Source organism: Rousettus aegyptiacus, unplaced genomic scaffold (assembly GCF_014176215.1).
Source record: "Rousettus aegyptiacus isolate mRouAeg1 unplaced genomic scaffold, mRouAeg1.p scaffold_m13_p_16, whole genome shotgun sequence".
NCBI classification, from domain to species: domain Eukaryota; kingdom Metazoa; phylum Chordata; class Mammalia; order Chiroptera; family Pteropodidae; genus Rousettus; species Rousettus aegyptiacus.
In genome coordinates this window covers 11,470,058-11,482,923 of record NW_023416291.1, presented here as the reverse complement: position 1 = coordinate 11,482,923, position 12,866 = coordinate 11,470,058, and the positions used below count along the sequence as shown (strand labels likewise).

Genomic DNA, 12,866 nt, shown 5'->3' with positions numbered 1-12,866 from the left:
ATTATGGACAGATTAGGGGGCAAAAGAGAGTCAGGGCATGGGAGAGGGGGCCTCGCCAGGGCGAAGAGGATCTGTTTGTCTTTCCCTTAGGTCTCGATGTGCTGGTGATGCTGGCCAGGAGGCCCCAGACGATGGCAGAGATCCTGTAATTTAGTGACGTGGCTTTATTTGGTGGAAGCAGTGGTTCAAAGGTTTGACGACAATGGTTCTTTTCGATCTTCCATTCATGGTCAGCTCCTGATACACACGCACAATTTTGGGAGCGAAGAGAAAAATATCTATGGAGACTTGGCTTGCATTCTGGCAAATCGTTTTCTTAATAGTAAGTCTCTGTGCCTTTAGTAAAGTTGCTTACCACGCGGGCCTCAGTTTCCCCACCCGTAGAGCAGGGATAAAGTAGTTCTGTCTGCATGGTGCCGATTTAAAGACCGAGAGATAGAATTCATGTTGAATTTTCAGTGGAGTTCTGGATACACAATAAGCATTCTATAAATATCGGCGGTTATTATTAGCACATCACCCAGATGCCCACTGTTGTGCCTCGTGATGGCAGGCTCAGCGGGCAGCCAGCATGTTTTCTCCAAAAAAATCTGGAGCATGACTCCGTGTGGTGGGTGTTGTAAGGAGGAGTCGGGCTTTTGTTACTGTCTTCCTTGTACTTCTTGTGTGGAAAGTATTTTAGCATTCATAGACCCCATTTCCGTGACTTTCAACATGAGTCCAAATTCCTTCCACCCTTTCGATGGGTGTCATTCCTTCTGGACTCGCCACGCACCCTATGCCACTCTTTGTCATTGACCGTTCACATGGCACCTTAAATGAGCCAGAAGGTGGCCAAGGCATTGACCCGACAGCCATAACTGGGCTACCGCCCCTGCCCTGGAGGAGCTCGAAGACGGTTTGGGTGGATGGGGAGTGGAGGCGTGAAACTCGGGCCGTGAGCAAAGAATCACGAGTGGTTTAGTGTCCTTCGAACAGGAAGTTCAGGGAAGAAAGTGGTAGAAGTCGAAGCTGGTGAGATAGGTAGGTTTTAGGAGGCAGGCAGCCTAATTGCCATGCTGAAGAGCTTAAACCCTATGATGTATGTGAAGAGAAGCCATCAGAGGGAGTGTGAGGTAGGTGGACTTTAGGTAAGGTGCTCTCGTTGACCCCGAGAAGGATGGGTGTGAGACGAGGACTGGAGGCAGGGAGGTCGGTTAGGATACTCAGCAGGAGATGTTGCAGAGCTTAAAGTAAGTGAGTAGTAGATAGAGATGGAAATGTGAGACCATTTGCACGAACTATTAAGGAAGCAATTATTGAGTAGACAGGGGTGACTGAGAGAAATCAGAGATGACTTTCAGGTTTCCAGCTCAGATGATGGGATCATTACCCATTGTAGGCAATGCCTTAGGATTTGGAGGGAAGATGATCTGTTCATCTTTGGACATGAAAAGTGTAATGAGCTCATCCCTGAAGGGGCGTCCAATAGTCATTTGAATATGCAGGCCTAGAATTTAGCCCAGAGGTCTGAGTTGCAGGAGTGGACATTGAAGATGGCTAAAACTTCAGAGAGGATGAAACCGATGAAGGGTGTATAGCTTGAAAAGAGAAGAACTAGGCAAGAACCTTGGAAAACAACATTCAGTGTATTTTGGAGGTAGAGATCCTCAGAAGGAGATGAAGAAGGAATGAGTCCCATTGGTGAGGAGAACCAGGAGAGTGGTCTAGTGAAAGTTAAGGAGGGTTTAGCCAGTAGTATCACGTGTAACAAGGTGAGGACCGAATAGTGCCCCGGGTTTTGGCACCTGGAGGCTCCCCGCTTCTTGTCAGAGTGGCGGCAGGGGGTGATGCACATGGAGGCGGTGAGTGCGAGGTGAGGAAAAGGCTAGGCTGGCTTCACGGGAAAATGCCGCACGCAGAGGAGGTGTGAGGGAGGCGAGGAGGAGATCTACGTCCAAGAGGGGGAGCCCTTCCAAGTAGTTGGGAGGCTTCTTGGGGATAGCCTTATCTTGACTATGTATGCTTTTGTGATTGTCGTTGTTATTATTATTATTGTTGTTTTAAAAGTGGGTCCGCTAAATTGAATTATGGTGTTGCCTCTTTGAAACTTACACATTCTCTTCTGTGTAGGAGTGAGATGGTTAGTTGATTCGCCTTGAGTATGAGTAAGTATATGTGTGGAGTAGAATATGGATTGTTGCAAAGGGCAGACAAGTAAGAGGAAAAAGCCATGTGATTAGCAATAAATATTTTCGTAGCGATTTCTTTATGGTTTCTAAATATACGCATTTTAATTGCTTTTATTGTAAAAAAAATGTTTTTATTGAGTATTTATCAGTTTACATATTAATATTAATTTCTGTTCTGATATGAGTTGGAGTATCTTTTAATAGAATCTATATGAGTTGAATGTCAAAACTTCAGGATATTGAAAAATAAGTGGGGCTTAATTAAAAAACCAAAGTCATTGCCCAGTTTCTTTAATTAAAGAACATTAGAGAACAATTAATTTCTCTGAATCACTTCTTTTGGAAGAATTTGCCTCTCCATATTGTGGAATCTGGATACGAGTGGATCGGGTCGGATAACGGGCATTGTAGACCGAGGGTCAACCTGGCGAGACTCGCTTTCGTGGGAGTTTCAGGTGCTGGACAAGTTACTCTGTTCGTGATTCGAATCGTAAAATTCAGGGTGCCCAGGCTCTGCTGCTGGCCCTGCTGCCAGCCTCCCTGTAGCAGGGACGAGGTGGGACCCACGGTTTCTAGGAGCTCACTAGCTGAAGGACTGTGATGGAGGCTCAGGTCAAGACTAATCAGACTTAGAATCAGGCCTGGTAACCTTGAAAGTCCAAACACTAAATCCACCTTCCCTAGTGTCCTTCCCTTTGAAGAAGTGCTTGGACTTCAATTTTTTGGACCTTTTGGCTCCTGATCTTTCATCTAGCTTTTGCTGTGCTTCTCAGGGATAACTTGAGCCATGTGCCCATGCTGTTGGGCTACCTAAGGGTTATTATTTCTTTTCAAATGGAGAGAGACTTAGACATGTCTGAGTGTTTTTCCTCCTGGACGCTTTTCCAGCAGACCTTGTCGAAGAAGTTTAGGGAGGCTGTGTGTCCGTGCTAGGGACAGAGCCCTCAATTAGGCACCTGGTAGGAGGTGTAAAAATAAGCCAACATAGGCTCGGTCTTGGGTACATTTAGGGGCTAATCAAGAAGATAGTGTCTCGGGCATTGTTTCAGAGGGGCCGTCATTTCGTAGCTCTCTGTTCACAGGGTTCGGGATGCTGGCACATGCGTGGCGGTGGGCACAGTGGTGGGTGAAGACTCGATGCACAGGAAGCCTTGAGAAAACCGGAGAGAAAAGGCAGAATGCGCGATTGTGAAAAACCCCAGAGAAAAGAGTGAAGCTAGACCTGTTGGGAGGAAACGGGTTTTGACTGCGCAAGTCGAAAGTTTGAGAGAAGAGAAAGCTATTAAGTTGTCATTGGTAAATGTTTGGAGAGAAATCTGACTGGGTTTTTCCTAAACACTGCAGTAACACTTAGAGATTTGCGTTTCCGATTTTAGTCGTTTCGAGGTTTGTAGTGAAAAGTGACACAAAGAAAGTGTTATTTGCCGAGTAAAAACGACCTCATCTTGTTTCACCCCCGTATCTTTAGAAGACTTTGTTTTTCCTGTCACTTTCCCCATTTTCAATGTATATAAGTGAGTTCTCTCTCACCTTCCCACCTTCGTTTCATTATTGAGAGGGTCTACGCAGCGTCTGACTGCACGAAAAGAAATCAACCATCTTTTAAAGATGCTGCCCCGTAAAATCGAATGATTTTTTTTTTTTTCTCTTTAAATGCTTCCTCATTCAGATATAAATGGGAGGGAGTAAAATTAGACTTCAGACTTCATGGTTGTTCTTGTGTGTGTTTATAGCGGGGTAGACTGTGCTGTCCTTTTTTTCTGTGGCTGGGAAGGGGATTCCTATGAACCAATCGGAAAACAAAAGACCTAATGAGAGAGAGAGAGAGAGAGAGAGAGAGAGAGAGAGAGAGAGAGAGAGAGAGAAAGAGAAAATGAATGTATATCAGTTTCCCATCTACTTTTTAAAACCTTTAAAAAATACATCTTCATAAAAAATTTCTCATAACTCCACTACTCAGAGGTGTGGTGCTATGAAATTGGGCGATAACTTTTCAGACCTTTTAAAAATAATGTGTGCGTAGACATGTATGTACCTTTTCCCTTTTTCTGAAATTGCCGATTTTTATAATTAGCTTTATAGTTTATTTTGTATGTATTTTTGTAAGCCATCTTGAACCTTTTCTGCAACAAAGTGGGACTAAATAAATACAGTCACAGTGTCGTAGAAAAGTAAATGTGATCCGAATTGTGCCAGCTCTTTCCTGATCGTAGCTGTCTCTTTAAAAAGCTATAGAGCTTTAAGTGGAAGAAGTTCGAGATGCTCAGAATATCTATTTTTGTCTTATTATAATATGACGACCATATTGGTTTAGTAGAAAATGGAGGAGATTGAAGGATAAGATAGTAAAATAAGTATTTTAGAAAAATCCAAACCTTAGTAAAATCAGAACTCTTAAGTATTTGAAGTACTTACAGATATTTACTTAAAATTTAATGAAACACTGGTGGTGTGCTTTAAGAAATGATGATACATTCAGCTTAATAAAATGGATTCAAGGTTGATTATTCCTGTCATCGAAGTGTTTTTCTTTATAAATAGTTCACCTCACTATCTTTTAAGTATATATACCTCTAGTATATATTCCAAATTTTGTTTTGTTTTATAAAACTTGACCTAGATGCCACTTTGAGGGAACGAAGGTAAATAAAGTCTATACGTAAAACTACTTTTTTACTTTGCTGCACTGAGTCTCTATCAACACAAATAAACCAGTGGCTAATGTATAAAAATTGAGGCTTTCTCCCCATCTCCAGAATCAACATGGCCTGACACCTTTTTTTGCCCTTTCAAAGTGGTGATTTAGGTATGATTGCCAGCCAAAGAATAAAGCTGATTGATTTCAGAACATTGGAACTTATTTACTATTAGAATCAAGGGAAAGACATGTTATGTTGTAAAGTGGCTGAATAGTTTTCTAAGGCTTCAAAGGTCGGATTATTTGTGTAAAAATAAGGAACCTTTAACATTTAAAATTTTATCCGAATGATAGTTAAGTCCAAGGGACACATTAATATTTGAACCTCTTCGACACAGCCAGATCTCTCTGCTTTAGAGACCCCTGTGCAAAATAAAACAAACAAAACCTCCAAGAAGCCAACAGATTGAGCCTGAGGTAGCCGTAGTTTATGTGCCCAAATGAAAACGATTCTTCCTGTTGATGTTTCTCTCTACAGCCTATCCAGTGGTAGAATTTCCAGTAAAATAGTTTTTCTGTAAACTTAGAAAAAAAACATAGCATATTTTAAAAACTTGGTGATGAGTCTATCCCTCAGTGTGGATCCTGAATTTTTAGCCCCAAACATTGGCTTTGATACTGGAAATACCTTTTCCCTAAAACTATTGTGTTTTTTTGTTTTGTTTTGTTTTTTTTAAATAATAAAAATCACCCCAGTATAACCCATCCTTAAGGATGCTGTGGAGTTGCAAACTGAATGTTACTGCGTTATTTCTGGGAGCTGTGCTAAAGGACACCTTTTCCCTATCTGTTGGTAATTTCAAAATGAAAAGTCAGAGTAAAAAGAATGGTTAATAACATAATCCATATGTTTCTCCATGAGATAAAAAAAAAGATTAAGAAGAAATTATTAGATCTTAGCTGTGACCAGTCTTTATATGGGAAAAGATTAATTCTTAATGGACTAACTATATTTAAAATTAGAACTGTGGAGAAAAGATTATAGGCAACAAAATGCAAAAGATTAATGTGGATGCATGATGCCTAAGGATCAGATATCCTTAAAATATTCATCTACATCAGATGCATTTGCACAGTTCCATGGTATCTATAAGGAAATAGAGAATCAAGGGTATCGGTTTAACCAAAGGTTTTATTAATTTGGCTCTGGTTAATAACCACTTTTATAAGACATCATCTAGCTTGGATGTGCAGCTTTTTGTGTAAGGAATCAGTCGTAACCTGTAATTTAATATTGCTCGTTTCTCATTAGGAGAGGCACTTACATTCACATGGTAGGCGGCTCACTTTGGTTGGTTTTTAACCTCAAGAGACAAAGTAGATTGTGATTGGAAGTCTCTTTTCAAGCCTACAATAATTATTAATTTGCTTCTTTGGAATAGCTAATGGTAGTTGACTAAATGGAGAGATTTAGAGATGTTTGACCTCAGAAGAGTGCCCGTCTTCAAATACGTAAATATTATGTATCCCAAAGTGTCTCTTTAGAGGGTACTATTGAAGAAATCTGTAATGACTGTGTTTAGGTACACTAAATGATCCACCAGTTTATATCTATAGATGGATTATGAGATGTGAGGGAAAAAGAGGTAAGAAAACTGTATTCGGGAAGTTATCGAATAATTTTAATTAAATTGATTTCTAATATAATATAAGACTTTAATGGCTGAGTCTGTGTTCCTTTCGTGTCATCTGAAATGAATACACAAATGGCTGCATTTCCATCTCAAGCATATCTATCTATTAAAAGTTATTGATTACAGTAACATTTTATAAAACCGTCTCTAGAAACGGTTATGTAGTGGAAAACTGAATAGATTTTTCTTTCGGGTGAGCCAGGCACTGAGGACAACGTCTCGAGGTTGACCTCATTGGGGTGGATTTTGAAAACACCCTTACGCCATACCTGACTTTCTCCTTGAATTCCGTGGGAAATGAGATCACACACTTTAATGGAAAATGCTGCTGACCGCTATTGGTCTAGCTAACGAGCCTATGATTTACAAACCCCTCGTCAAAGGATAATTCGGTTGGTTTGGATGACCGCGTTTACAACGCGGGGCCCCGTGTCCTTCCTCTGTGTGCCATCAGACACCTTGGCGGGAGGGAGGGGACCTAGTCGACGTGCATCACTTGGCCAGAAGTGGCTCTTGGCGTGTGTTATTTTTGCAGGTCGAGAGTGTTCTGCCCTCTTCCCTGCTACAGCTTGCTCAGTCTCCGTGGGCTGTAATCTAAACACTGACCAAATGAATGAATCAGGGCTGCCCAGCATATTTTCAATGGCATATACCTCTGTCTCGTTAAGGACTCTTTTTTTTTTTTTTCCCACTAGATTATAGATGCCCCACAAAGATGGTCAAGGTTATGTTTCTACTGCCAGATCCTCATATGTGATGTGTATTATATTCTTATTCTTACCGGCTAATACTTATATGGTACTTACTATATACCAGACACTGTACCAAGCATTTTACTGTTATTAACACATTTAATCTCCAAAGCAACCAGTGGAGTAAGAGTATTTACACATGAAGAAACAGAGGCACAGAGAGGCTAAGTGCCTTGACCCAGGTCATACAACTAGTAAGTGGGAGAACTGTAGTTTGAACTTAGGTAGTTTGATTCCAGGGTCTGTGCTCATGACTATTATTTTCTAAAAGACTGAACACTGTTTTTGATTTTTCTTCAGCAGGAAAACCCTTTAAATATTTGACTTATGGGTTGTAGCTGATATCAGAGAGAAAATCTTTTGTGGCAAATGTCTCGCTGTCGATACTGAAGAAATGCCCGCTGTGGGTTCACGATTCTCATTTTAGGACATTAAAAAATAAATTCAATGTGTTCCTTTAGGGCTTGCTTTCTTTTATATGTCCGCATATATTACTAGGTATCTGTGAGAAGCCCTAAAAACATGTACACACAATGGCCCTGAGAATTACTAGATAAAATTCTTTTTCATCTGAGCTGCCGACCTCTGATATTGTCTGTTGTACTTAGAGAACCTATTCTGTTCCTTTGATAATCTCAGGCTTTAGTAACTTTTTAAAGGCTATGCCTGTACTTTATAATCTTTTAAATTTGTATTTTAATGAAATCTGAAAAGGTGACAGCAGTTTAGACCAATTTCTCTGTTCTCTGTTGATGATTTTGGTGTGTTTCATAAAGTGAAAAAAATGCTTTATATATTTTTCTGATTTGGAATACCTAGCTTTGTCACTGTTGGATCATTTAAATCTTAAGGAAATAAATATTCTGTAAACTATACTAAGTTTTGTATTTAGAAGATGCTTGAAAATAAAATAATGCATTCAAATTTAACTATTTTTAGAGATTAGATTTTTATGTGCTCAGCGGTGTTAAGTAAAAGTGTAAATTTAGGAATTTTCTGTTAGAAACCTTTTAAAAGTCTTACTTGAAGGAGAGTAATGAGTGTTTAAGAAAACATGAGGGAAGTATTTGGATCAATATAATTAGGAACCCCAAACATTTGCTCGTGGATTATAGTACATAAGATATAATGATGTCCTTCCCCATAATTAGGATTTGCCTTGTGTCGAGACCCTAAAAATTACCACAGATGACACTAAGGATAAAAGCAGAGACAAAGAAACCTGCATTTGGCAACAAAAAGCAGAACTTATTTTATTCCGTTGAGGAATAGGGAAGACAGTCCAGGTGTGGTTGTAGCCATGTTCTTGCGATTCTAACTTGAGTCGAAGTGCCTAGGCCTTTAGAGCGCTCTGAGAGCTCAGATTGCAGGCGGTGATCCAGGTGGCTGTGCAGTGTTCATGGGTGATGTGCCCTATGCTTTTTAGAAGCCTCATCTGTGAGGGGAGATGTAAATCCAAAGTGCCAATCCTTTGTCATCAATAACAATCCCATGACACTTCTTAACAAGCTAAGTGTCACTGATCCAATTTGGTTGGCCGCGTTTAGCTTCCTTAAAACCTGCTACAGTTTCAGTTGAGTACAGCATGATTCACTTCCTGCCTTGCAGGGTACAAACCAGCTCGAATGGTTTAGTCTGGAAATGGCCAGAGCCACTCTGGATGGAGGGGGCATGGTAGCTTGTGAAGCGGCGGGGTTGGCGCCCGGGGTTAGAGTGGCAGTTTCTAATGTGGCTTTCCGAAGGAACTGAATCCTTCCAGGCATCTGTCCGAAAGGCATTTGGTTCCATGTGACTTGTGTTTTCTTTTGCATTTCTTTGTCAGGCTCCCTGTCCTTGTGCTGAAGTAGAATAGACATCCTCTTGATTTCTGGTGACTGGCAGTAGCCCTGAACGTGCAAGAACAGTGTTGTATGCGTAGGTGCCTTCCCCAAGAGACCGTGTGAAGGACACTCAAGGGCCAGTTATGAGTAAAGAGCTTCCTGAATCTTCAAGTATAAAAGAGCCATTTCTCTGGGGACCCTGGAGATAGGATGGAGTTGTTTGGAACACATGAAAAGGAGCAAAAATTCAGAATATAGCAGGACTCCATTACTTTGAACCCAGATGTTCAGAATTTGTGGTCATTATAATATTGCTTTTTACTTTATATGAAAGAATATCAGTAAACAAGTTAACAGAGTAAATTAAACAGGGGAAGGGGAGGATATTTAATCCATCAAAAAAAAAATAAACTGCACTTATTTAAAATCATCTGTGTTTTTAAACCAGGCAAACCATAAAATAATTGCAAATAAAATCACCAAAGTGAGAATCTTAAAGGACATGGTTTTAGCAAACATTTGGAGTCTGTACAGTTTTGAAATGATTCCTGCTTTTTATTGGTCTGTGCCACCTCACATTTAATTAATGTGAATTAGTAAATATTTTCTATTTTAAATTGACATCTACATTTCCAGCGACTTTGTATATTTCGTGGGGTAAACCTCTATTAAAACAAATTTTTAAAAAATGATTTTACGTTATAAAAAGAATCTAATTTCTCAAAATCTCTACCTTAGTATTTATTTAATGGCAAGATTTCCCCATACAGATGTTTGGTTATTTGCATTCAGTTTTTCATATACATTTCAGTTGCATAAATTGAGTTCACTTACTTTGTGTTCTTTATGCATCAGTTCCCAGTTTGAAATCAGAGACTATAAACTGTGTGTCCAGGTTCGTCAAGAAATGAATTTATGCAACCTTCTTAAGTCTTAAACCTGCTTCTGAACAGCCCTGTGGTCCTGGAGTCTGTCTGCCCAAAGAGGCAGATTTATCCTGACGTTGGTCTTTTGCATTCATTGACTTGCATTATTGTGGATGTAAACATTTATGTGTTTATATGCATGCCCAAGTAAAAATTATAAGAGATCTTTTGTAATGTTGCATACCTTACTTGCTTATGAATTGTTCATTGAGGGCAGTTTTTTTTCTAGCCATAGTTTTATTTTAAAAGTGAAAATTTAGAGTGAAAGTATTTGTGTTAAGAGTGAACACTTGAGTTTCAGGAAGGGGAAAAACTCGTACTTTAAGACTTAAAATAAAATGTATTGTTTTGGGCTATGAATAACTCAAAAGTGGTGCTAACTCATGCAGAAATCTTTGTGGAGTAAAAAAATCTTTGGGTAGAAAGGTAATGAACTGAAAACAAATTATTTTACATATCTATATAGGGCAAATGTTTAACAAAATCTCAGCAGCATAATTAGTACATTGCAATAAAAGGAGACTTCAGGAGTCTTATCCTGTAGAATGTTATGGCTCTATAGGATACACGTTGAGGGCTTTTTATTAAAATAGGACGATCTGTTTATGAGTTGTGTGAAGTGACATTATATTTTCAGTGTTAAAAATGTGGTGCGAAAAATTGAGACAATGAGAAATTTCAATATTCTTGAATGATATGATGGGATTATTATGAAGTACTTTCAGAAGTGATAATGGCATTATGGTTATGTTTTGGAAAAAAGAGAATAACATTAACATTCTTACAGATGTGGTGCTATGACTGAGATCGTCTTTAATATAACGTGGAAGGAGGTTAAGTGGGTATCTCGGTCCGTTTGGGCTGCTCTGGCAAATCACCACAAACCGGGTGGCTTATGAAAAGCAGAAATGTGTTGCTTGCGGTTCTGGAGCCTGGCAGTCTGAGGCGAGGGTGCCAGCATGGGCCCGTGAGGTCTCTCTTCCCAGCTGCGCATCTCTCCTGGTGCCCTCACGTAGCAGAAAGAGTTGGGGTGCTCCGCGAAGGCTCTCGGAGCAGGCACTGATCCCATTCATACGGGCTCCCCTTTCATGATTTACACACCTCCCAAAGGCTCCATCTCCTAATTCCATCGCCTTTGAGGGGTTAGGATTTCGGCACATGGATTGGGTGGGACACAAATATTCAGACCACAGAATCGGGTGCGAAGTACAGATAAAAGGGGAGAAAGGCCACGGGTCGAGGCTGAGCCGTGGGGATTCGTTACATTATTCTGACTTGTGTTTGTATGTTTGAAATTTTCAAAACTAAAGAGTTTAAAAGGAAAAAGACATACACATGTACACAACACTTACACAGTAGAAATATGTTGATATTTTGTCAAAGATAGTTAAGGAGGGTTTCAAGAGAAAGAGGTCCCTAAAAATATCCGCGGTTTGATTACATCGCAATTACATACAACTATATACAGCGATGTGATTTAAAAACCCAATAATATTGTAGCTTTATTTTAATTAAGATAAGCCTGCACTTAGGTAGAAGGAAAAAGAACACTTACAGGTTTGGCAGCAGTCTTTAATTCAGCAAACATTTTGTTAACGCCCATGGGCCAGGTACGGTAGTAATTGCTGGAAATTCAGAGAACACAGATATGGGCCTCTGGCTAATGCAGCTGGTGAAATGCCTCCACGTCATTCCCCAGTATAATCCGCCAAGGGCTCCAGCGGGCTTGTACAAAACCACCGAAGGAACACAGAGGTGGGAGTGATTGAATTCTACCTTGGGGGGGTGGAGAGCAGGTGAAGAGTGTATCAGAGAAGACTGGGGGGGGCCGCGTCCGAGCGGGGCCTCGGGGGGTGAGTGGGGTTTTTCTAGGCTGAGACGATGCGAGAGCCCTTGCGGGCACAGGGAACGGCAGGGACGGTAGTAGAAAGGTGAGAAAACGAGATCCGCCAGCGGTGAGCGGGTCAGTGAGCGCGCGGGGCCTGGGACCCCGGGTCCGAGGGAGCGGACGCGGTGGAGGCTCAGGCCGGTGCAAGATCCTGGACGTCAGATCCAGAACGTGAGTCCCCCCGCCCCAGGAGTGTGCCTTAGCCCTGTCCGCCTGAATTTCCAGGTCCACTTTCAAGCGACGTCTGCAAGTTTAGGTGGGATTTGTCACCGAAGTTGGATTTGAGGGCTTCTAGGTATCCTTGCCGCATGCGAGCACCACTTCCCTTGGGTAGGCAGGCTGGCGTTTGCGTACAGATGAGCTTTTCCCGCAGAGAGCCTGCAGGACTCTGCGCTCCCCTGCCAGACGGGCTGCTCCCGTGCTTTCGTGGGGGTTCTGGTTGCTCTCCCACTTTATGTTGAGCGGTACTGGTGGCATTTGAAGCCCGTCTGGCAGGTATGTCCTCGGTACTGTTTCCTGGAGTAGAACCTGCAGGCTCCGCCTCTCTCAGACCAATGCAGAGGGCTGTCGGACTGCCCTCGCTGAAGAGTTCTTCTCCGAGAATATTTCTTCTCGAATATTCGCCCATGCTAGTCCTTAGGGCCACGGCAAGGAGCTGGAACTGCTTCTGAGCAGAGGTGGACGTTTACTGTGACGTGAAGGAAGCTTGAGCTTCAGGTCCCATCACTGTCACAGCCATTTGCAAAGTTCTGGGAGGGGGCCCTAGAAATTGTCAGAAGGTCATGGCTTATTTTCTGTTAGTAACTTGTTCTTAAAAGGTTAAATATTACAGGCTTCTGGCCCTGAAAAACCTGAACCGGCCTTGCTCCTGAGTATTCATAGAAGGCTCTCCGCTTTATTTCTTCTTCCTGAAAAGAACATAACAATATCTTCTCCCCTACAGACAGGTCACAGATTACTAAGCAGTTGCATGTAAA

The 12,866-nt window shown here is 41.3% G+C and overlaps 1 protein-coding gene across 1 annotated transcript in view; it reads left to right on the top strand.

The window, feature by feature from the left end:
- Positions 1-12,866, top strand: part of MAML3 (mastermind like transcriptional coactivator 3) — a 352,983-nt gene that overhangs the window by 23,228 nt on the left and 316,889 nt on the right. The gene's annotated exons all lie outside the window — the stretch shown is intronic.